Source organism: Triturus cristatus, chromosome 7 (assembly GCF_964204655.1).
Source record: "Triturus cristatus chromosome 7, aTriCri1.1, whole genome shotgun sequence".
NCBI lineage: Eukaryota > Metazoa > Chordata > Amphibia > Caudata > Salamandridae > Triturus > Triturus cristatus.
Genome location: NC_140590.1, coordinates 792,293,302 through 792,319,535, shown reverse-complemented (window position 1 = coordinate 792,319,535; position 26,234 = coordinate 792,293,302). Strand labels below are relative to the sequence as shown.

Genomic DNA, 26,234 nt, shown 5'->3' with positions numbered 1-26,234 from the left:
TTCACCTAAAATAAAAACAAAATACTCACCTGCTATTAGGAGAGATCCCAGTGCTGGATCTTGGTGCCCAGCACTAACCCTAAAAAGTACTTACAACCGTACTTACCACTAACTCCATTTTCTCCCATAGGAAACCATTGACTGTTTTTTTCTGTGAAATTTCTTCTAAGTGTTGATTTTTGCAAACTGTAAATTCTTTAAAAATCGTACAAACTGTGAAAACGTAATTACTTACCTGTTTTAGATAGATGCCCCAGTACTGAGCCTAGGAGCCCAGCACTGGATTACAAAAGTAACGAGAACATACTTTACCCGTAACTTGACTTTTCTCCCATAGGAAACCATTGACTGTTTTTCTATGAAATTTCTTCTGTGTCGATTTTTGCAAACTTATAAATATTCCTTAAAAATCGCCTGTGTAACTTAAACACAGTTTCTCAACTGCTTACAGGTGGTACAGTAGTGCTGGTTCTAGGATCCAACACTGACCTAGAAAAAGTAACCATAACCCCACTTACCTGCTAAGTGAATTTACTTCCATAGGATAACATTGGTAATTTGATCAGAAAAAGTTTCGAAGTGTCAACTTTTAAAATAGCAAAATATTGCTTAAAAATCACAACAGTAACTAAAAAGAATTTACTCACTTGTTTCCAAGACCTGTCCCAGGACTGAATCTAGGATCCAGTCCTGGAGTTAGAAAAGTAATCCTGAAAGTAATCAATTTGCACATAACTTAAAATTCCCATTGAGCTCAATGTATTATTGTGTTTGAAATTGTGTTGCCTATTGCAACAAAACTGTACCTATTATCTGCAAAACTCAATTGCCTATTGCAAAGTATTTAACTAAAGCATCTCATTCTGAGAAAGTATATTGTGAAACCTATTGTTGGTTCTAAAATAAAACAAGCATATATTTTTTTATATAAACCATTGGCCTAGAGTTCAGTTCTTGAGTATGTGAGACCATTTGTTGACTGAGTGGGGACAACAAATCCTTTACACTGTCCTCTGATACTGCCTTACTGCTCGACCAAGCTACCACTTTAGAGAGTAAGGTTATATCTAACTTTAGCCTCTGCCAAACCTCTGGGGACTGTGGACTCTCTACACACTACCTATTTGGGAACAGTATGAACATAGCCACTTTCTCACACAGGGTTCATGCATCTGTACCTTCACCACTGGCATAGGACACCCATCTAGAGGTGTGACTGATGTATGCCAGGGCAGTGGGTTGTCGGCATTGCACACAGGGCTGTGTGCTGTGTCGACTTCACTTTGTTCTGCACCAAAACACGCAGCCTGCAAAGGCAGTGTGTGTGTGTGTCAGGGTACAGGACCTCTAAGGGTGGCACAATAAGTGCTGCAGCCCTGTGGTACCATTTACCAGTGGCTGACATGTGGCCAGAGATGCCAATTGGGTTTAGGCTTCAATGAAGTTTTTAGGGAAGGAACATAGGCCCTGGGTACCTGATTAGCAGGAGTCCAGGGCACACTCAAAGAACATCAGCAGTTCAGCAAAAAGTGGGGGCATACCATGCAAGAAAGATGCCACTTTCTCACAACGTTCCTATTCAACCCCGAAAGAAAAGGATGCTGCAACTAGTCCATTGCACATTCCCATTCCTTCACCTGTACCACAATCGGCACCTCCACCACCTCACTCACCACGATGGTCTGAGACTTGTAATACATCTCCTCAGTCAGCAATAGATGGCGATCAAGACATCCCAGATGAGACACAACCAGGTGATCCTTGGGATTATTAAAATATTGATCCTCATGTTGATACTGATCCTGATTTATACCCTAACCGTCCACCACCTGATGATGCATCTGCTTATCAGGGTCTCATAGCTAGAGCAGCCACTTTTCATCAGGTACCTTTATAGAAGGACTCAATAGAGGATTTCCTCTTTGAAACTCTATCTAATACACAAAGAAGGGCACAATACATACCGCTTCTAAAAGGTATGACCCTTCATGTGGATGAAACATTCAAACAACCAGTCAAAGCAAGAATAAATTAGTCCTTGTATTAAATTAAAAAAACACCTTCAGACCCCCTTTTTATTAGAGGTCAATTAACTCCTGACTCTTCAGTATCCAATGCTAGGGAAATGGCTAACTCCCAAACAACTGGAGAAGCACCACCAGAAAAGGAATCCAAACTTATGGATGCCTCTGGTAAATGACTTGTGGCACAAGCAGCTAATCATTGTCTTATAGCTAATAGCCAAGCATTATTAGGAAGGTACGACAGGGCCCACTGGGATGAAATGGAGGGCCTATCTGATAGACGTCTAGCCGCAGATTCCTTAACTTAGAATATCCCCTGGTGTCAGACTGGATCAGGATATCTTTCGCAACAGTACCTCTGCGCACCGGGGGTGGCGCCGTCCGGCTACGCCCTGACGTCGTCCACGGACATGTCAGCAGAGCCATATATACCCTTCCTGGCACGCTGACGTCAGTTATCTTCTTTTCCGCGTCCAAGCGCGGATCCTGGAAAACCAGCAGTTCCTTGGCCTGGTTTTTGGGCATTCTCGACACCCTCCGGTGTGAGAAAGTGGCTCTGTATATACTGTTCCCAAATAGGTACAGGGTGTACAGAGTCCACAGCCCCCAGAGGTTTGGCAGAGGCTAAAGTTAGATATAACCTTACTCTCTAAAGTTAGAAATAACCTTACTCTCTAGAGTGGTAGCTTGGTCGAGCAGTAAGGCAGTATCAGAGGACAGTGTAAAGCATTTGTTGCACACACTCAGTAAGCAAATGGTCTCACACACTCAATAAATGAACTCTAGGCCGCTGGGGCCAAAGCAGTTGGTGTCTTCCTCCTTGTAGCAGCTGCAGGGCAGGTCTTCTTTCTTCTTGCTCCTCTTTGTATTTCGGAATCTGGAATCTGGGGAAGGAAGGTTCAGGGTGCCCCTAAATACTAGATTTAGGGGTGTTACAGGTAGGTGATGGGCAGGGACCAATGGGTCCCTGTCCTGGGCTGGGTAAACCCCCTATTCTGCCACTCTCCTGTGGGAGGGGGGGCAGTAGCTAGTTCTGATTGGGTAGGGCCTCCCATCTTCAAGATGGCGAGCGCCTGGAGATGTGCTTCACCTCGCCTCCCCCACCTGAGGGGTGGGGTTGGCAGGCTGGCACATCCCCTGTCCTTATGTGGGGTTTCCGGCCAAGCTTCCTGCCAGAGTGGGGGTTGCAAGTGGCCTGGGGAAGCTCACAGAGGCAGCATGCCTTTGAAGCTTCCCCCTGCCCCTCCTGGGGGAGGTGCTCTAGCACCTCGCCCAGGATGTGCATTGTTGCAGACCCAAGAGAGCAGGGGCTCTCCCACCCAGGGGTCCAGCAACATGTCTGCTGTGTGGCAGCCTCTCAGACCAGACGTGGATTGTAGGTTAGGTTTCAGGGGGCCTCTCTAAGATGCCCTGTGTGGTGCTTGGTGCATTAAATCCCACACTGGCATCAGTGTGGGTTTAATGTGCTGAGCAGTTTGATACCAAACTTCTCAGTCTTCAGTGTTGCCATTATGGTGCTGTGGAGTTCGTGTTTGATAAGCTCCCAGCACCATGTACTCTTACATGGCAGCACTGCACTTACAGGGCCCAGGAATGGACCTGGGTACTGTAGGGGCACAGGGCTCATGCTCCTGTGCCCACACCACTGGCATAGGGCAGCCAGCTAGAGGGGTGGCTGATGTATGCCAGGGCAGTGTAGGTGGTGGGCCTGGCACACAGGGATGTGTGCCATGTCGACTGTTTTGTCCCGTACCCAGACACTCAGCCTGCAAGGGCAGTGTGTTTGTGTGTTAGGGTACAGGGCCTCTAAGGGTGGCACAATGAGTGCTGCAGCCCTTAGACGCCTTCTCTTGTCATAAGGCCCTGGGTACCTAGGGTACCATTTACTAGGGGCTGACATGTGGCCAGGGTTTGCCAATTTGGGTTGGAGGTTTTGGTTTAGGGAAGGAACATAGGCCCTGGGCACCTGATTGGCAGGAGTCCAGAGCACACTCAAAGTACATTCAGCAATTCAGCAAAAAGTGGGGGCATACCATGCAAGAAAGATGGCGCTTTCTCACATCCGGTGTAGTGGGAACAGTGTGCAATGCCTTTTGGCTTTAAGGCTTGTGAAGCCTGTGCGCGTCAGAAGTCTGCCACTGACCCGCACCTCATCTGTATGTGGTGCCTCGGCGTGCACCACGACTCCAAGGACTGTGACGCCTGTCAGAGGATGAAACCGAAGTCCTTGAGGGAGCGTCTCATGAAAATAATGGGCGCATGGATGTCCGGTCCGGTCCGGTTCCCTCCTGTCGCCGCTCTTCTCAAGATCGGCTCATTCCTGAGGTTGCTCCCGTGACCGCCGTGTGACAAGTAAGCGTAAGCACAGGCGTTGCTTAGAGATATTTCTCCAATGTCCGTGCCGCCCATTGCTCTCGCACTGTGCTGGGTACGGGTGCACGGCAGCAGCCTCCTCTGTATCCACCCTTTCCGGGTGTTGGGGCAACGTGTGCCCAAATGAAGTCTTATTCAAAGGCACTACAGGCTTGTTTTGAGTCGCCCCCTCTCCCAGATGTGCCTTCGGGTCCCACAGAGGTAGCAGGCACTCATGCCGGGTCCTCTTCTGCGGACGTTTCACCGGCACCGGCTGTGTGTGTCGACTCAGATTCCGGACCCGACGCCACCGAGCCAGGACCCTGTGCACAGCCCTCCCCGTCTGTCAGCACATAGCCCTGTGCGGCTTCCTGCACCGACGTCGGAGGCGACGTCTGGTACTACACCAGGCTCGATGCGGCCCCTGCGCCTCGTGCTTCCTTCAGGCAGGTTGCCCTGGGATCGACGTCGGTCGGCATCCCGGTCGCGTCCTCTGTGGAGGCCGTCGATGTCCAGGCGACTCCGATGCGACGTCGATTGATGTCTGTACCAGCATCAATTCCGCTTCCATTGGTTGTTGCTCCCCCTGACTCCTCGGGCTGCAATAGGTCTCCAATGGGCGTCCGTTAACGCCGGTTCTACCGTTTACGCCTCCTCATTTGGAACCTGATGCTTCCCTGGACTCCCCAGATCAAGGAGCCTGGGTGCAAGTTCCCTGTGTTGCCTGGCCTTCGGGTGAGTCTCCAGCTCCTCCACTCCTCCTGTCTAGTGGCAGGATTAGCCTTCAAAAGTCTCCTCCTGACGGTTTGTTGCACCGACACGGATGGTGACTGAATCTGGTGCTGCCTTTGCGGGCGCTATTCATGCAGTGGCTGCTGTACTCTGCTTTCAGCCTCCTGTGGTGCCTCTACTTTCTGATCCTTTATTGGATCTTCTCCCTTTGGAGCCTATTGAAGTAGAACCTTTGCTGCCCTACGAGGATTCTCTGCTTGATATCCTGCGTGGCACATGGTCAAGACCCTCTTCTGGTGACCCTGTTCAGTCTTTTGCTCGTAGGCACCGCCCTGCTCTGGGTGATCCTCTGTCTCTTAACCCAATAGCTCAGGGCCTAGTTGTTCATGCGATACCAAAGGGGGCGATGGACGGAGCGTTTGAGCAAATCAAACACTCACCCCCAGTCAACTGATCTGGGTTTAATCCATCATTCTTTAGCTCACTCCACCACCCCAGTTCAGACATGGCCATATGCAAATCAGTCTGACCCTGTGCCTCATGGGAACAGTCCAACCCGAACTGCCAAGGCATGTCTTCCCTGGACCGGAAACACGCATCCTAGGACCGGTTTCGGGTTCATAAGGAGCAATATAACCAGTTTCACCACAATTTCACGGGACAGAAGTGTATTCACTATACTTCCTTATTCTCCAAAAAGATGACCATCCTAGATTTCAGACCACTAAATCATTACATAATATCAGAACCTTTCCATATGGTCCTTCTTTAAGAGATTATCCCTTTATTACAAAAAGGGGCCTTCCTGACAACCTTAGATCTAAAGGACGCCTATTTGCATATACCATTTCATCCTGGACACAGAAAATAACTACGATTTCTATATTGGGGAAATCATTATCGGTTCAAATTTCTTAATTTGGGAATCACTACAACACCAAGAGTATTCATAAAGTGTGCTTGGAAAACATTCATGTCTTCCCTTATCTAGACAACTGGCTAATCAAAGCAAATACATTCATACTTTGCAAACAAAACACTCAAAAGACCCTAGATTTACTAAATCAACTCGCGGTCAACCTACAAAAATCGCATCTACAGCCGGCTACAACTCTAGCATTTCTAGGGGCCACGCTCAACACAAATCTAGCGTTAGCATCTCCAAACATATACAGAATATGCACTACATTAACGTTAATTCAGCAATTTAAAACAGGAACTCTCATTCCAGCCAAAATATTTCTCAGACGTTTGGGCATGAGGACGCCTTGTATTTACATAGTCCTACATAGCCCCACATGCCAGACTCAACATCAGACCCCTACAACATCTCTCCTAGTCACTGGGTCAACTTCACAATCTAGTGTTGGTAAACAGCCGCACTTATCACTCTCTGCAATGGTGGAATCCACAAAATCTATCCAGAGGGCGGCTGTTTCAAGATTCAGTACCACAAATAACTCTCAACAGATGCATCTCTAACAGGATGGGGAGCGCATCTCCACGACCTTACTATTAAGGGTCTATGGGATGCCAAACACAATTTTCCATATGTCACCTAGAGCTGCAAGCTGTTCATCTAGCGATCAAAGCCTTACCAATTAACCTAGAACACAAAGTTGTCCTCATTCTAACAGACAATGGCAACAACGTATTTACAATAACAGGGGGGGGGGCCCTCCCTCCAATTATCTCACTTAGCTCAGAACATACGGAAGTTAGCAATACACCACAACATCCATCTATTAGCAGAACATGTCCCAGGAACAAGCAATCAGATTGCAGACTTTCTGAGCAGATCACAACATGCCCACAAATGGGAAATTCACCCCAATGTTCTTCTAGCATACTTTTGCAAATGGGGATTCCCAGAGATAGACCTGTTTGCAACAAAAGAAAACTCGAAATGCCCACATTTCACAAGCAGATATCACCACCATCAGGCCAAAGGCAATGCTCTATGGATGAACTGGTCAGGGATATTTGCATACTCCTTTTCCACCTCTCCCACTACATCTATTAGTTGTCAGGAAACTCAGGCAAACTTTGCTAACTATAATACTAATAGCTCTCACATAGGTTCAACAAGCGTGGTTTTGCAGTGTGAATCTTTCTGGTTTCACTATGCTGTGCATTATTCCGCCATCTAGTGGGTGGGTCTGGAATTGTAGTCATTTTTCTTTTTTTCGTGGCCCAGGTGGTGTCTGTCATGATGTTGACGCGCTTCCTCCGGAAGCTCCCACCTTTGGTAGCCATCTTCAGATTCTTTTTTTCGCCGTTGGGGTCTGGATAGTCACCGAAGAGTTCCAGAGTTTTGGAGAGAGAATCGACGTTGAGTGACAGAAAAACGACGAAATCACGTTTTTCAACACATCCGACTTCAGGTCAGGTAACCGGTACGACGAAAGAGAAGGATTGCACCCGAAAATGAGATGTTCAACGGAGAATGCGCACACAGGGTGCTCCCTAAGCGCAGGGATGGACAAGACATCATTCAAATTCTGTGACAATTGCCACCACAAATGCGCGCAGAAGGACCAGCATCCAGTCTGCAACCTCTGCCTGCTGCTCGACCATAACAGCAAGGACTTTAACGCCTGCTCGGCTTTCACACCAAAGACTCTAAGGGTAAGAGAGAGACAGAGAAGGGCAAACTACACCATGCAGGGCCAGGGGCCATTTCCATCGCTCAGAGACTTTGGCCTCTTCAGTGGAGAAGAGGGCCACATCGCCGAAGGCCCGGAGGACTGCACAGTTGTCTAGGTTGAAAAGACGACGTCAAAGGAGATGAGTTGTCGACCCCCAGACACTCGAACGACATTCGTAAGAGTGAAGCAAAGTCCTCGAAGGGAGCATTGCCTTCGAAACATTTGGCGAAAGCAACAGCACCCAAGGACAAGCAGCCCAGCAAATCCTTCGAAAAGTGCTCCCAGACGGCGAAAAACCAAGAAAAATCAGTCGTCGTAGGCTGGCCTCAAAGGACACCTCTATGCCGAGAAAAGAGTTAACAGCGACTTAGACGACCTCGAAGCAAAGTGCCCAAACTCTCGATGCCGAACAAGTGGCTGAAATGGAGAGGAAGCTAAGGAGGCTCGAGGCCGAAATGGCAAGCATCCTACACCGAAAAAAGGACTTCGATGAAAGGATGAGCTAGTACACCATCCCACCGAAGGCGGAAGTGGGCAGCGAGGACCCTGATCTGCCGGAACCGGTCAAGGAACAGGAAGAGGAGGCCCTGTATTACTTCAGGGCGAAGGCGAGGAAGATCAGCAAACCTACCAGAACTCGATGTTCTCGGAGGCGCAAGACTTCGAGTGGCATGATCTCAACGCCGAAATACCGGAAGGAGTAGACTCGTATCCTTCGAGGCCTTCATCGCTGGACTATATCGGGATCTATAATATGGTGGTAAAAAAGGCTGCAGAGACATATGGAGTGAAGTTGGAGAACCCCAAGGATTTTCTCCTGGAGACTCTGCTACCTTCACAAACAAGAAGTCAGTTCCTGCCCATGCTCCCAATTGTGCTGGGCCAGGGCAGGGGGGCCTTCAGGGAGCCAGCTGTATGTAAATCTGTTAACCCGAGGACAGAGAAAGTACAAACCTTCCTCAAAGGACCCTGCATACATTCAGGGATCAGTACCAGCTGATTCAATAATAACAGCAACAGCTAGGAAAATGGCCAATGTACCCACTAATGCCGGACCACCTCCAGACAAGGAGAGTAGGAGAATGGACCTCATGGGGAGGATATTGGAAAGAAATGCAGCGATTCAATGGCGCATCGCCAACCCAAACGCTCTAATCAACAGACACGCATACCAGCACTGGGAGGAGGTGGGGCAACTCCTGAAGCATCTACCAGAACAGTACCATCAAAGGGCAGCCCACTTGGTAGAGGACGGGAAAAACATGGCAAACACATGTTTGAAGTCAGCCCTGGATGCAGCGGAAACATCCAGCAGGCAGATGATGATTGGGGTGACAGAGAGAAGGCACACCTGGCTAAGGATTTCAGGCTTCAAGCCTGAAGTACAGAACAACATCCTTAACACACCCTTCAATGGAGAACAGCTTTTTGGGACTACAGTTGACGATAAACTAACTCAGCTCAAAAAAGACGAGACGGCAAGGTCCATGGGAGCACTGCAGTTCAGAGGGATGAGAAGGGGTACACCCTCAAGAAGGCCAGCAGGTAGGGGAAACAACCAACCTGGTACATCGCACCAAGCCTTCCAACAAGGTTATCAAGGAAGCAGCCAGACCCAGCAACAGCAGGGACAGCAACAGCAAAACTGGCAGTACCAGCCACGAGGCCATTTCTTTCGAGGGCGCTCAAACAGGCGAGGACTAACACGGAGAGGAGGGCAACAATCCACCTCCAAGTGACTTCGCCGTAAGGCAAGCGCCCACCCAGACAACACCTCTAGGGGGGCATCAAAACAGAAGACAAAACCAAAAACTAATTCTACAAGACAAACGGTTCCCAGAACATATAACACCAGTAGGAGGCAGGATAAGGGACTTCTTCCAGGAATGGAGAAAGGTCACAACGGACAAATGAATACTAAACCTCATACAATACGGCTACTGTATAGAGCAAGAACAACAACTGCCAAACAACAAGGTGCACTTTGCAAAGGAACTTTCACTCTTGCTACTAGAGGTGCAGGAACTCCTCAACAAGGAGGCAATAGATAGTGCTGTACAAGGAAAGAAACAAAGGGGTTTACTCCAACTACTTCCTTGTACCAAAAGTGGACAAAATGTTAAGACCTATTCTTGATCTACGCATCTTAAACAAGTTCATAAGGACACAAAGGTTCGAAATGACATCTTTGCAAGAAGTTATACCCCAGATACAGAAGGGGATTACATGGCAACTATAGACTTAAGACGCGTACTTACACATCCCCATCAACAAAAAACACAAACGCCTACGAAGGTGTGTGATCAACCAAACTCGCTACCAGTTCACAGGGTGTTTACAAAATGCCTAGCAGCAGCGCACCTAAGGAGGCAAGGAATATATGTATACCCCTACCTCGACGACTGGCTCGTAAAAGCAAGCTTACAGCCAATGCAAATAACACATCCAGCAGGTGATACAAACACTCATCCAACTGGGGTTTTCAATCCATTGGGGGAAAGTCTTCAATAGAACCGGAACAGGTGAAGATATTCTTATGGGCAGAGATAAACACTATACAGGGCAAGGTGTTCCCCAGCACAAAGATAACTTTGGGGGTGCGTGGCTGGGCAAGATGGCTGATCGGACTTAATCCGTATCGACTCCCGGTCCACACGCACTATCAGTGCGGCGCAGTGCGACTACAGGCACCCAGGAGCGCTGAAACCGAAAGCCTCCAACGTGGGGAAGTATGAGGCACCTGTGGAGATAATTTAACTGGCCGGATTGCCGGGAGGAGCTTTGTTTCTCGCTACCGCTGCTACGGAGGACGACCGCGCCGCACACATGGCGGCGCGGCGACCGTGATCGCCGGCATCTCCCCCTATCGTCCAGCTCTGAGTGGCGGGGGACGCCCACTGAGGACCGCTGCTATCCCCAAGATAATGCTTACTTGTGGGGCATTTATGATGCGGGTAGCGCTTCTCCAGCAGCAGCCGAGTGCAGCGACCTCCGCCTTTGCCTGACCCTAAGATGGCGGTTGCCTATCATCAAATGGCGGCCCTCCGCACTTCCTGCACCTAATGTTAGCTGCAACTGGAGGTTTACCTGTCAGAGGGCGGATCTGAGCCTCTGTATACCGCGCCTGACCCTTCATGCCCTGTACCATCGCCAGGAGCTTACTGGGGTCTTGTATGCCTGATTGCTTCTATGCGCAGCATCCGTGTGGAGACCGATGCTCGCTCCCTTTGTCAGGAAAGGGCCTTTTCAACGCGTGGCCTGAGGTTGCAAATAGGCTGCTCGTTGCACCTATTGGACCCGCCCGCGCCCGCTCCAGATGGACTGCTGGACTCTCTGGGCTCCCTATAGGCACCCGACCATTAGAGTGCACCTGGTTTTGTGACTTTTATAACAGCGGCTCCCCTCTTGCCACTGGATGATTGGGGATCTAGCCTCAACTGGAAAACCCGGTATTGCCTTTGAAATACAACTCTTCCCCAATGCTTAATCTACAGCTGCTGCCACCTCATGGCGCTCCCTAGATGCCAAACCTCTCGCGTGCTCTCGGAGTTGTCTACGCTGCATTGTGGGATTCAGCCTTATGCCGCCTAAGAAATCAAAGGGCCACCCACCGAATAAACTCTCGAATTTCTTCGCTGTTGCAGAAAAACGTTCCACACTTCGGGGCGAAGCAGGTGCACCAGCAATGGCCCTTACAAAAACTGATCTCTTGGCCATGTTTAAAGACTTTAAATCTGAATTGCGCAGTGACATCAGTCAGTATATCAAGTATTCTATTGAGCAACTGTGCTCAGATCTGACAGATCGCCTGTCCTCCCTCCAGCAAGATGTTGACTCCGTGGGCTCCAGGATCCTGGACCTTGAAACGCAACACCAGGAACAACTCTCTGCCGAGCTCTGGGAGGATGTTTGTACACTCCAGGAGCAGCTACAACAGGCGCAACTCAAGGCTGAGGATCTCGAAAACAGGGCCCGGAGAGAGAATCTACGCATAAGAGACCTGGGGAGGGCGCGGAGGGACCGGACCTGGAGGCCTTCATGGTGGGTCTGTTCTCGGAGATCCTAGCCCCACAGACTCTTAAAATAAAACTGGACAGAGTACATCATGTGGGAGCGCAACAACACGGCGAGAAGAACCGGCCCGCGACGTCCTAGCAAAGTTTCATTCCTTCAAGGTCAAGGCAGCGGTTCTCCAGGCTGCTAGGACAAAAGACTGTGTCTCATTTCAGGGCCACTCTTGCACCATCTTCCAAGAGGTCTCGCCATCTGCACTTGCCCGCCGGCAACTGCCTCAGGCCCGTCACCACTAAACTGTGGGATGACATCCGGTATCGATGGACCTACCCGTTTGTGCTCTCCTTTGAATACCAGAACAAACGGCGTCATATTACCGATCTGCAGGAAGGTATATTGCTGCTGGGTCTCCCCACCGATGAGGACACTCCCCTCCACGGTAAGAATGGAGAATCTTCCCAAAGCTCTTCAAGGGCTTCTGCATGGACTGCTGGACCACACAAGGGGCGACGCTCATCACCAACATTCTCCACTCCGGATTGCGCTTTTTTGACCCTCCATGTATCGATCAAGTTCTTAGTCTCCGGTGGCTCCTGGGGACACCTATTGGAGTCTGGCTCTGACCCGAACTACCACTCTATCCTCACGCTTACTCCCCTCTGCAGTACTCCTTCACCTCAGCTTTGGTCCTATGCTCGCGGGGGGGGGGGGGGAGATCATGGACTTTGTGGCCTTTCTGCAGTAAGGCACCTGTTGCTGCCTCTTTTCTAACAGTCTGTCATCACCGACAAGACAGGTTAGCAATGTCTTAAGGTATGTTATGGCTTTCAATGGGTTGTCTTTGATGTTTTTCCTATCTACAGAGCTTTCAATGTGGCGCTTACTGAGACACTGCCTTGTAATGAGGTACTCTCTTGGAACATTTCAGTTAATCGCACAAATATGCTCTTGATACAATTTTTCGCACTGGGGCGGGCGTGGACGGGGTCCTCGGACCTGATGTTCCCCCCCTAGGTCCTGCTGGGCCTTTCCGCCCCGGCGGAGGGGATCGTCAGTAATGTATGTACGGGTTTATCCAGTTACCTTTATTCTCTATTGTTTAGGGGTTGAGGGGAGGGTGTGGGTGGGTGGGTTGTGGTGGCGGCTGTTTAACACATGGGTCGTTGCCGGTGTTGGACAAGGATTTTCATGGCTTCAAGGGGTGGGTCGGCAGATTGGGTTCCTGAGGGGCGGGAGGGCTTATGGCTGAACAGTAGTGCTTACTTTCTGTCATGATGCCGATTGTTATTGGTACTTGGAATGTTAAGGGGCTCAATTCCCCCCCCAAAACGCCACAGGGTGTGGAAATATATTGTGGATCATCATCTTGACATTGTGGCGTTACAGGAAACCCACCTTACCAGAGCTGAGGCTACGCGCCTTAAACACAAACATTTCCCACTAATATACAGGTCCTCAACCCATACGAAACATAGAGGGGTGGCTATCCTATTTCGCTCCTCCACCCAATTTCAACCACTGGGGTCCAGAGGGATACGGACTGCCGTTGACTTATGGTTAAAGGGCACTTGCAAGGGAAAATCTGCACCTTGGCCGTGGTGTACGCTCCCAATACGGGGCAGACGTCCTTTTTACATACATTTTTGAGGAAATTGACAGACTTTGCGGATGGCCCACTAATCCTCATGGGAGATTTTAATATGATCTGGCAAAAAGATTTCGACAGCGCTCGCACACCGCTCGGAACTGGGCTCCTTTTTGGAAGCCACGCAACAACGCTTTCACGACTTGGGGCTTCTGGACGCCTGGCGCACTCTTTTTCCGCAGACGCAAGACTACACTTTTTATTGTCATGTTCACAACACCTACACCCAGGGTAATAAAATTGGTAAACATCTTTCCAGACAATTGAGAGATAAACGGGAAAGAGAATATATAGGTGGCATCAAGGAACCAACAGGTGACGTTACATATAATGACGAGGGGAAAGCTGACCTTTTTGGGACTTTCTATAAAAATCTTTATACGGGGGATTCTTTAGATCCAGTCGCTCAACGAGACTATCTACAGACCCTACCCATACCCCAGGTATCGGACGAGTGGAATGCTGTTCTCACAGCTCCTATCACAGAAGCTGAGGTAGTTGCGACCATTAAAGCCCTGAAGCTCCACAAGGCTCCCGGGCCGGATGGTTATACTGCACTTTTATAAAACATTTGCCCCAGATATTACTTCTCCTCTTGTTCGCCTTTTTAACACCATGGCGGAAAACTGTATCACCACCGGCTCTATGGCCGAGGCCGTGATTTCGGTGATACCCAAACTGGGAAAAGACCGCCAACACTGTTCTTCTTCTCGGCCGATTGCCTTATTAAACCTAGACGCAAAATTGTACTCAATCGTAGCCAAACGCCTGAATGATATTATGCCCAATCTTATACATCCGGACCAGTCTGGTTTTATCAAAGGTCGTCAAAAGCACGAGAACACCTGTCGTATCATACACTTAATTGAAAAGGCCTGTAGGAGTCCCATACCTGCGGTCCTTGTGGGGTTGGATGCAGAAAAGGCATTTGACAGGGTTGACTGGCCGTACCTTTTCCACGCCCTCACTGCATTTGGGTTTTCGCCGAAATTTATTACCATGATTAGAGCTAATTATCTACACCCCCGTTCTAAAGTATTAGTTAATGGGGTCCCATCATCTCCTTTTCACCACTCTAGAGGCACCCGGCAAGGATGTCCCCTTTCACCATTAATTTTTACCCTTAGTATAGAACCTTTGGCGCTGGCGATCAGGTCTAATCCCGGAATTATGGGGCTGCCCTTCACCGGGGAGTCCTACAAAATTTCGCTATTCGCGGATGATGTTATTCTGTCCCTTTTAGAGCCCGCCACGTCATTACCTAATCTGCATTCGAAGCTTGCGCGGTTTTAGGGGGTGTCTGGGTTTAAAATAAATGTCGAATCATATGTTCTTAACCTCACCCTTACAGCGGCGGACGTTATTAATATCCAGGCCCTTACTCCTCTATACTGGGCTGCATCCTCCACCCAATATTTGGGGGTTCAACTAACGCCCAAACTTGAGTGTCTTTATGCTGCCAATTTCCCTCCCATCCTTGCACGCATTCAAACAGAACTCACGAAGTGGAAGCCTCTTTCTGTCATGGTTGGGTCGTATTTATGCGGTGAAGATGACCCTTCTGCCTAAGCTCCTATATTTGTTTCAAGCCTTGCCTATCAAGCTGGGGGGTGATTTTTTCCGCCAAGTGAAGCCCATGATCTTATGCTTTCTCTGGCAGGGGAGACGTGCTCGCTTCTCTTACTCCTTACTGCGTCACCCCCGCAGGGATGGGGGAGATGGGCTCCCTGATATCCAACTCTATTGTAAAGCTGGGCAATTAAGGGTATTAGTTGAGTGGTCTAAACAAGAATCAGAGATGCATTGGTTGCACATGGACCGTAGCGTGACGGGTAGGACAATCTGGGATTTGATTTGGCGCCCTAGACGTGACCGGCCTAAAAACACATACATCAGCACTCCCACGCGCACCACCCTCAAGGTTTGGGACTCTGTCTCCCATGACGATAGATGGACCTCGTTTCCCTCCCCCTTCATGCCAATCCATTTTATCCAGCTTTTTTTCCGGCTCTGCATGAGGGACCCTTTGATGCTTAGAGGAAGGGTGGTTGCTAAGCGCTGACGCACCTATTCCATGGTTTCGATCCTCTTACCTTTGACAATTGCAAACGGGATTATGAGGTAGGGCCCACGGAACGATACCACTATGCTCAGTTGATGCACTGGGCCCTGACACCGCCTCGGCGAGCCGCCGCCACCCGACCCCCTTACAAAGTTGGAAGCCTTCCTCACCAAGACCTCCTCTATGAAAGGGGTCATTACCTTTTTATATAATTTTCTGCTTACAACGGCCCGGACCCCACACCCACGATATATGCCCATGTGGGAAGATATGTTGCAGCGTCCCATTTCTGACGAGGAGTGGACGCACTTATGGTCTGACATTACGCGTTTTAATTAATCCACGGAATTTAGGGAGGCACACTTGAAAACCATGATGGATTGGTACCTACATCCAGCCAAGTTGCGTCGAATTTTTCCCGCTTCTTCTGATAGGTGCTGGAGGGGCTGCGGGCTGCTAGGGGACTTTCAGCACATATGGTGGGATTGCCCGTCCATCTGCCCCTTTTGGGAGGAAATCTTGGTGCACATAAAAGATATGTTGGGATATCCTATCCCCTCTACCATGGCGCACACACTTATGGGGCTTCGGGATCCATCCCTAGAACATCAGACCCGAGCTGACAAAATGATTTTGGCTCTGTATTGGGAGCAGCTAAGATTACCTTGACGGCCGCATGGAAGAGAAAGGAGGCACCAGCTATTTCGCCTTTGGAAACTGCTTAGCTTGGAGCGTATGTCTGACATCTTTAGAGATAACTACAAGAACTTTGAGTTTAAATGGGGTCCCTTGGTCGCCTTTCTTTCCCGAGGTCTTCCCTCTGCTGTCTGTCCCGCCTCCATAAGAGCGCTTCACCTCTTTCAATTTTGATCACAATTACAATATCATGTGAACTTTTCACTGTATGATTGTTGCCGCCACCACAGGGAGGGTGGGGGGTGGGTTTAAAGGAGGGATGTTTAGATCTATTTTTTCTTTGTGGTTTCCTAGTTTTTCTTTTTTTGTACATCTGAGGTACAATGTTAAAGGCCTGCTGCTTATTCTGTGTCATGTCTGCCATGTTATAGATTAGATATGCTGTTATACAGAGTACGGGACAATCACGGACGAACGCTGCCTCATGATTTGAATCAGAGAAGCCTCCTCTCCAGCTCCATAATGTTTTGACACTGTACCCTTGATCTGGAGCACTTCATTAGGATAGAGCTTGATTTCTACTGGTCATGGCACTTTTTGTGGCCTTTAGTCTGTTACTGCATGATTTTGCTCCCCTGCGTGGGATGCAACACTATTATCTCAGATGTCTGTTGCAAAACTTTAATAAAAATATCTTTGAAAAAAAAAAGAGAAATTTGGCAATACTGAAGGAGACACAGCTTTACCACAAGGGGCAACCTCTGACAGTGAGCAAACTAATGGGAATGATGGCGTCATGCATACACCTGGTCCCAAATATTCGCCTCAACATGAGACCGTTCCAGGAATGGATACAGCAGCAATGGTCACAGGCAACAGGAAGTTGGGAAGATTTAGTCGTTGTCACACACGCAGTGGATCAGGAAATAGCGTGGTGGAACAAGGAAAACATATCACAGGGTAAACCATTCACACAGCCAACTCCAACAGTGACCATCACAACAGACACCTCCCAGCTGGGGTGAGGTGCGCACATGAACAAACTCAAAGTGAGGGGCTTGTAGTCGCAGCAGGATGCGGTCAAACACATCAACTACCTAGAGCTAAAACAGTGTTCCTAGCCTTAAAAGCCTTTCAGAAGGAGCTGTACGGAAACAGGGTGTTGATCCAAACAGACAACACAGCCACCATGTTCTACATCAACAAACTAGGAGGAACACAGTCAGTGGCACTAACAGGAAATATGGGCATGGGCCATTCCGCTAAGAATAGACCTACTAGCAATACATCTCTCAGGGAAGGGCAATGTGGAAGCAGACAGACTCGGCAGACAGACTTCAGCATCCCACGAATGGAAGCTCAATCAACAGGAAATAGAGAAACTATTCCGGAAATGGGGTACACCGCAAATAGACCTATTTGCAACACACCAAAATGCCAACACTTCGCATCCAGACAACCAGATCATCGGTCCCAAGAGAATGCGCGATGGATAAGTTGGTCAAAGACATTTGCATATGCTTTTCCCCCGATACCACTGATACACAGGGTTCTCAACAAATGCAGGATCAGCAACATGACGCTACTACTAATAGCACCTCAGTGGGCCAGACAGTCCTGGTTCTCACAAATAGTAGAAATGGCACAAGCACCAGCACACAGATTCCCAAAGAGAAGGGACCTGTTAACAATGCAAGACGGAAGGGTGTTACATCTAGAGCCAGAGACCCTCAGCCTAGCAGCTTGGCTCCTGAAGACCTAGAATTTGCACACCTCAAACTACCAGCAAGCACAATGGTGGTGCTCAGGGAGGCAAGGAGGCCTACCACAAGAAAGTGCTACGTAGCCAAGTAGAAAAGATTCTCCGAATGGTGCATTAGGGAGCAACTACAAAGAAAAATTACAAAGGAATCAACAGTACTACAAAATAAACTAAGCATCTGAAAGAAACACGATAGTTAGATTCCTCACCTTAGAATATCCCCAGGCGTCAGACTGGATCCGGAAGATTTTTCGTCAGCAATACCCCTTGCGTGTCGCTAGGCGTCTGCGGCTCCGCGTCCGTCGTTGGCGTCGTGCGCCGGAATGACGTCGTCGGAGTACTTAGACGCCGCCCTCGCGCGCGGACGTCAGTTCTTCTTTTTTCCGCACCAGTAAGCGCAGATCCGGGAGAGCTACCCCTTTTAGTCTTTTTTGACTAAGTTTTTGATCTTGTCTCGACTCCGGTGCCGGTAGGATGCCTGGTTTTAAAGCCTGTGCTGACTGCAACCGCTTGATGTCGGTTACGGATCATCACCGCCGGTGCCTTTACTGTTTGGGCCTCGACCACGACGCGGAGTCGTGTTCGGACTGCAAGGCCCTGACCTCGAAGGCTAGACGGGAGCGGTCCCGTAAGCTTCTCGAGCTTCGCCACTCGGCTCCACGCCCCTCTCGATCCCGGTCCAGGAGGAGGTCCAAGGATCGGTCGCGGAGCCGCAGCCGACATCATAGATCGTCTGGCTCCAAGTCTTCGGGTAAGTCGAAGCACTCCAAGAAGTCCAAGAGGCGACACCGCTCTTCGGACTCCCCTCGCAGGTCGCGTGACTCGACCGAGGGTCAGGGTGGTTCCACCCCCGCGGCTCCAGCGGAGCCGCAGGCGCCGCGCAAGTCCCCATACCTGCCGGTCTCTGGGACTGACGCGACGCCGGCGGAAGTCAGTGCCTTCCTCTCGGCCATGAGGAACCTGGCTCCGCCGTCGACGCCCGCTGGCGCGCCTTCGGGCCCCGCGGACCCGACTGGGCAACCTTGCATGCCGGCGGCTCCGGCCCTGGCGCAGTCTCCGGCCTCGATGCCGCAAGTGCCCGAGGGACCCGTCCCCACCGACGCCGGTCGACCTAGTCACGCCTCCGCCGCCGGCGTCGACACCGGTTCCAAGTCCGACGCCGGCTCTGCTCGGCGTCGGGCCCCAGTTTAGCCCCGCTCCGGACCCGGCGCCGTTACGGCGTCGAACGCCGCGTTCGGCGCCGCTGGAGACACATTGTCTATCGTCTGGCTCCGATCCTTCCTCCTGTTTACCAGGAATCGGATGACGGGGGCAACTGGGAGGGGTCCGAGGATCCTATGGTCGTTCAGGCTCAGCTGTCCCAGGACTGGGCAGATGAACTGGGGGAGGCCAGTGGTCTGGATACCTCTCCAGACACTGGATTCATCTCTCCTCCGACTGTGGCTTCGGAGGAGGGTGCTGCTTTCTCTGTGGTGCTGCGCAAGGCGGCCGCAGCCCTTGGGCTCGAGCTACCTGCCGTGGCTGTGAGAACTAACGTCCTCACTGAGGTGCTTCAGTCTGCAGCAAGCTCCACTGAGCCTCTGCTGCAATTCAATGAGGCCCTCATTGACGTTCTGCAGGGCACCTGGTCCAAGCCCTCCACAGTCCCTCCTGTGGACAGGAGCGTCGCCAGGCGCCACTGCCCTGCTCCGGGCGACCCCAGTTTTCTGTCCCAACACCCTACCCCCGAGAGCCTGGTTATCCAGGCTTCTACCTCCCAATCCTCCTTCCCGACCGCTCCGCCGGACCGGGATTCCAAGAGACTGGAACAGTTTGGCAAAAAGCTGTTCTCCTCCCTTAGTTTGGGCCTGCGGTCCTTAAACACCGCCTGTCTTTTGGACCGTTATTCCCACTCTCTGTGGGATACGGTGGAGGACGTGCTGCCCCTGTGTCCGAAGGAGGTCCAGACACGACTTACCCAGGCTCTGGCCGATGGGAGGGATGCAGCACGACATGCTATCAGATGTGGGCTTGACACTACGGACTCGCTGGGTAGGGCGATTTCTACCACGGTGGCGCTTAGACGTCACGCCTGGCTGCGGTCCACGTCCTTTTCGGGTGATGCCCAGAGCACTCTCATGGACATGCCCTTTGATGGCACTCGCCTTTTTGGTGAGAAAGCGGACAGTGCGGTGAATCACTTTAAGGACTCCCGGGCTACGGCCAAGTCCTTGGGCCTCTCGGCCCCGCGGTCGCAAACTTCCGCCTTTCGCCCCTTTCGTGGCACTCCTCACGTCCGCCTAGCCACCAGCCGCAAAACCAACCTGCGCGCGGTCGCGGACGTGGTTTCCGCCGAGGCGGTTCTGGAGGACGACGCGGTCAGCCCACATCCACCCCGGCAGCATCCGCCTCAAAGCCTTCCTAGTCCGAGCTTTCAGGCCCATTCCACACCAGTGGGCGGCAGAGTTCGCCATCACCTGCTCCACTGGCGGTCCATCACATCGGACAGGTGGGTGCTGCAAATCGTCCGAAGGGGCTACTCCCTCCCCTTCGAGACGACCCCTCCAGCCATGCCACCGCAGCACCACCGTATCTCGGGGGATCATTTGAATCTTCTCCACGAGGAAGTTTCGGCCCTCTTGGCCAAGGGGGCCGTCGAGCGCGTTCCGAGCCCAGAAGTAGGTCGTGGTTGTTATTCCCACTACTTTCTGGTTCCCAAGATTGGCAAAGGGGGCCTACGCCCTATCTTGGACCTCCGGAACGTCAATGCCGTCCTCCGGAAGGAGAGGTTCAAGATGTTAACTTTGGCTCAGGTTCTAGCTGCCCTAGACCCTGGAGACTGGATGGTAGCGTTGGACTTGCAGGACGCATATTTCCACATCCCCGTCCTGCCGGCCCACCGGCGTTACCTGCAGTTCACGGTGGGTCAAGAGCACTTTCAGTTTACCGTGCTCCCCTTCGGCCTTACCAGTGCCCCTCGGGTGTTCACGAAAGTGATGGCGGTGGTCGCAGCTCATCTGCGCAGATCAGGGGTTCCAGTCTTCCCCTATCTCGACGACTGGTTGTTGAAGGCGGGCTCGCCCCAGGCAGTCGTCTCCCACCTCCAGACTACGGCGGATCTCCTGCATTTGCTGGGGTTTTCCATCAACGTGCCGAAGTCACACCTGAGTCCCTCTCAGAAGCTCCTCTTCATCGGAGCGGTTCTCGATTCGGCGCAGTTCCGGGTCTATCCGCCGGAACAGCGGGTCCGGGATATTCAGGCCCTGATTCCCATCTTTCGGCCTCTATCCTGGGTTTCGGTCAGGCTAGTGTTGCGGCTTCTGGGGCTGATGGCCTCCTGCATCCTACTAGTGCATCACGCCAGGCGGCGCATGCGGGCTCTGCAGTGGGACCTGAAGTTTCAGTGGGCCCAGCATCACGGCAACCTGTCCGACCATGTCTTGATCTCGGAGGGCACTGCACAGCAGTTGCAGTGGTGGCTCACGGACCGTGATTGGGTCATGGGCAAGAGCCTCTCCCTACCCCTACCGGAGCATGTCGTAGTGACGGATGCGTCCCTCCTGGGATGGGGTGGCCATATGGGAGAGGCGGAGATCAGAGGCCTCTGGTCTCCGGCGGAGTCTCGCCTCCACATCAACCTGTTGGAGTTGAGAGCGATCCGACTTGCACTGAAAGACTTCCTTCCCTCTGTCAGGGGAAGTGTCGTGCAGGTGTTCACGGACAACACCACCGCCATGTGGTATTGCAACAAACAGGGCGGGGTGGGGTCGTGGACCCTTTGTCAGGAGGCTCTGCGCCTCTGGACGTGGCTGGAACACCAGGGCGTCACCCTAGTGGTTCAACATCTGGCGGGCTCTCTGAACGCCAGAGCAGACGAACTCAGCCGCCGGTGCATGATGGATCACGAATGGCGTCTGAACTCCGAAGTGGCGCAAGGTCTCTTTCAGCAGTGGGGAGAGCCTTGGTTAGATCTATTCGCCACCGAAGAGAACGCGCAATGTCAGCAGTTCTGCGCGTTGGAATTTCCAAGGCGGCACTCGCTCGGCGACGCTTTTCGTCACGAGTGGAGTTGCGGTCTGTTGTACGCCTTTCCGCCTATACCACTTCTGCCCAGAGTGCTGAAGAAGATCAGGCACGACGGGGCCCAAGTCATCTTGGTGGCTCCGGATTGGGCACGAAGGTACTGGTATCCCGAGCTACTCAGTATGTTGACCGATCCTCCGATACGTCTGCCCCTTCGGGAGGATTTTCTGTCGCAGGGGACGGTCCTCCACCCGAACCTGTCCAGCCTCCACCTCCATGCGTGGAGATTGAGCGGCGGCAGTTGATGCCATTTGACTTGCCTCCTGAAGTCTGTGATATCATTCTGGCAGCCAGGCGTCCCTCCACAAAGACTGTATACGCCTGCCGGTGGAACAAATTTGTGGCATGGTGCACAGCAAAGGCTGTGGATCCCCTTTCCGCCCCTCTTTCTGAGGTTCTCCTCTTTCTTCTTTCTTTGGCCCGGCAGGGCTCTGCCCTGGGCACCTTGAAAGGTTATCTTGCTGCCATGTCTGCCTTCTTGCGGCTTCCTGATCAGCCTTCTCTTTTCAAGTCCCCTGTAGTTACACGCTTTCTAAAAGGCATTACTCACACGTTCCCTCCTGTCCCTTTTGTAATGCCTCAGTGGGACTTGAATCTTGTTCTCACATTTCTAATGTGCGCTCCCTTTGAGCCTCTTCATAATTGTCCTCTTCGTCTGCTGACGCTTAAGACTGCTTTTCTGGTAGCCATCACCTCGGCTAGACGGGTGAGTGAGCTCCAGGCTTTATCATCAAAGCCTCCTTTTCTCTCTGTTCATCCGGACAAGGTTGTCCTTCGGCCTCGTCCCTCCTTTCTTCCGAAAGTGGTGACCCCCTTTCATCTTGGGCAGTCTGTCACCTTGCCCACCTTCTTTCCGCCTCCGCATCCTTCCAAAGAGGAAGAGAGGCTCCACCGTCTGGACCCAAAACGTGCGCTCTCCTTTTATCTGGACCGCACAAAGCAGTTCCGGGTGGACGACCAACTTTTCGTTGGATACGTGGGTGCTAAGAAGGGGAAAGCTGTGCACAAACGGACCATCTCTCGGTGGGTCGTTTAGTGCATCAAAATTTGTTATTCCTTGGCAAAAAAGGACCCTCCTGTTGGGCTGCGCGCCCATTCTACTCGGGCCACAGCGGCTACTACTGCTTTGGGACGGGGTGTCCCTTTGCAGGACATCTGTCAGGCGGCAACGTGGGCTTCGCTACACACGTTTGCCAGGCATTATTGCCTTGACAGCCAAGTCCGGAGGGATGGCTTCTTTGGCCGTTCTGTCCTCCAGGACTTTTCTGGTGTGATCTTGGTTCGCAGACCCACCACCGGGGATGGTATTGCTTGGGTATCTATTCTAAGGTGAGGAATCTAACTAACGTGTTTCTTTCAGATGAACAAGTTACTTACCTTCGGTAACGATGTATCTGTAAGAAACATTAGTTAGTTAGATTCCTCACCGACCCACCCATCCTCCCCGTTCTGCGAACTGACATCTAGGGTTAAGGTTATCCTTTTCAGGCCCCTAGATTTTATTTTTGGCACCAGTGTCGGTCTTTTGCATGACTCTGCGTTCCTGGCGCGGAAAGCTATGTACAAGAACTGACGTCAGCGCGCGAGGGCGGCGTCTAAGTACTACGTCATTCCGGCGCACGACGCCGACGACGGACGCGGAGCCGCAGACGACGCCTAGCGACGCGCAAGGGGTATTGCTGACGAAAAATCTTCCGGATCCAGTCTGACGCCTGGGGATATTCTAAGGTGAGGAATCTAACTAACTAATGTTTCTTACAGATACATCGTTACCGAAGGTAAGTAACTTGTTCTACACATCCCTAAGGGTGCACTTAGCAGCGATAGTGGCTTACACAAGGGGAGAAATAGGAAAGTTTCTTCACCTCCCAAGTAGTAAAAAGATTTCTAGAAGAGGCAAAGAGAATCGCACCTTCAAATAAGGCCAGCACCAGCATTTAACCTCAACGTAGTGCTAACTCAATTGATGAAGGCACCATTTGAGCCTATTCACAAAGCTACACTGCACATGCTCACGCTAAAAACAGCCTTCTTAGTAGCGATCACATCGCTACGAAGAGTGAGTGAATTGCGAGCACTAACACTTCAGGAGCCCTACCTACAAATACACAATGATAGGATTGTAATGAGAACAGACCCACATTTCATGCCAAAGGTGGTGTCACAGTTCCACATCAATCAGACAATTTAAATACCAAGTTTTTTCCAAAAACCAACCACAAGCACAGAAAGGGCGCTACACACACTGGACACCAGAAGGGTAGTGATATGCACTATATAGAAAGGACAAACAAGTGCAGAAAGACAAAGCAGTTCTTTGTATCCTTTGCCAGCAGTTTTTTGGGACGACCAGTTACCAAAAAAACCATTGCACGGTGGATTGCAAAAACCATACAACTCTGCCACAAACAAGCAGGACAACAGTTACAACTGATGCTTACTCAACAAGGAAGAAAGGGGCAATAATTGCGTTTCTAGCAAACACACCTATTCAAGACATTTGCCAAGCCGCAACATGTTCTTCAGTGCACACGTTCACCAAGCACTACTGTGTAGGTATTCAAATGAACAAGGAAGCGAAAGTGGGACAGAAGGTCTTACAACACCTATTCAGTAACCAGAGTTTATCTTCCACCTAACCACCACAATAACGACAAACCGCTACAAAGTCTATGCACGGCATAGTGAATCCAGAAAGATTCACGCTGCAAAACGTATAGTTTCTTACCTGTCGGTGTAGTTTTGCAGCTTGAAGACTTTCTGGATTCACTAGAGATCCCACCCTCCTCTGCCAGAAAGATGAGACAGGAGGAAGAGGATTAAAACAGGAAAAATACTTTAAAAGTTAAAAAAAGAGAGTAAGCAAGACAAGAAAAAAGAATCCGACGATGGAGACCAAAGGTGGGAGCTTCCGGAGGAAGCGCGTCAACGTCACGAAGGAAACCAAATGGTGGTATGTCAACGCCCACCTGGGCCACGGAAAAAACAAAAGAGAAGAAAGGCTACAATTCCAGGCCCAACCACTAGATGGCGGAATACACAGCATGTTGAATCCAGAAAGTCTTCAAGCTGCAAAACTACACCGACATGTAAACTATACGTTCTGAACACTCATGGAACTACACATGGTTCCACACGATAACATTCACCTCAACCCAGACCTCCTCACGCAGATCAATGGAACTTTAAAATATCCCAATCCCAAAGAAATGAGTCTTGCAATTTAGCTCCTGATGTCTTAAAGTTGGGATACTTAAATGTGCCTCAAGACTGTATGAACATTCTTAAAGAAGCTTGTAAACCAACTACAAGGCAATGTTATGCAGCAAAATAGAAGCAGTTTATATTCTGTCTCAAAGAAAACGTTAATCCTCTTCAAACAAAAGTACAAACACTTATTTTATACCTATTGCATTTACAAACTACTGGATTAGCAGATACTTTTATAAGATTACATCTTGCAGCTATTGCCTCATATCTCCGAAATAGACAATACATCCTTGTTTAAAATTCTTGTTATAAATGTTTTCATGGAGGGACTTAAAAGAATAATTCCCCCTTGACTTCCACCTGCCCCAGCATGGAATTTAAACTTTGACCTAACAAGATTATTGGGTCCCCCTTTTGAAACATTGCATTCTTGTCAGTTGAAATATCTTTCATGGAAACTTGACTTTTTTAATTGATATTACTTTTCTTACAAGAGTGAGTGAAATTCAGACATTAACCCTAGAAAAGACTTTCTTTCAACTACAGAAGGATAGGTTAGTGCTTAGAACTAACCCTACATTTCTACCAAAAGTAGTTTACAGTTTTCAAATTAACCAAGCCATTGATTTTCCTGTGTTTTTCCTACAACCTGACAAAGTTGCAGAAAGGACATTACACACTTTTTACAAAGGGCATTAATAAAATCATTTAGAAAAACTAAACAATTGATATTTAAATGCATAAACATGCTATGCAAAGGCTGAACAACTTTGTCCGGTTACACCAAAGGCAAACTCCACTAGAAAAATTGCAGCTTCTATGGCTTTTTCAGGATTGATTCCTATTGCTAGATGTATTTGCAAGCCAATCAGGCAGTACTTAACTCTCAGACAACTGCAACCCCCACAGGTTAACCACTACCTATGGAGAGGGACTTGTTACAATCAATGCAAAGCATGTGTATCTACAGCACACATGCCTCTGACGGATTTTTACCCTGTAAGCATATGTTCTTGTCATGTAGTGCTGTAATTTCACATGTGCCATCCCTCCTCTCCAAATTCTTGTGTAGGTTGAAGTTCATAAA

At 50.2% G+C, this 26,234-nt stretch overlaps 1 protein-coding gene across 4 annotated transcripts in view; it reads left to right on the top strand.

Moving 5' to 3' along the window:
- LARP1 (La ribonucleoprotein 1, translational regulator) overlaps nucleotides 1-26,234 on the top strand; it is a 938,019-nt gene that overhangs the window by 856,622 nt on the left and 55,163 nt on the right. The window lies entirely within an intron of this gene.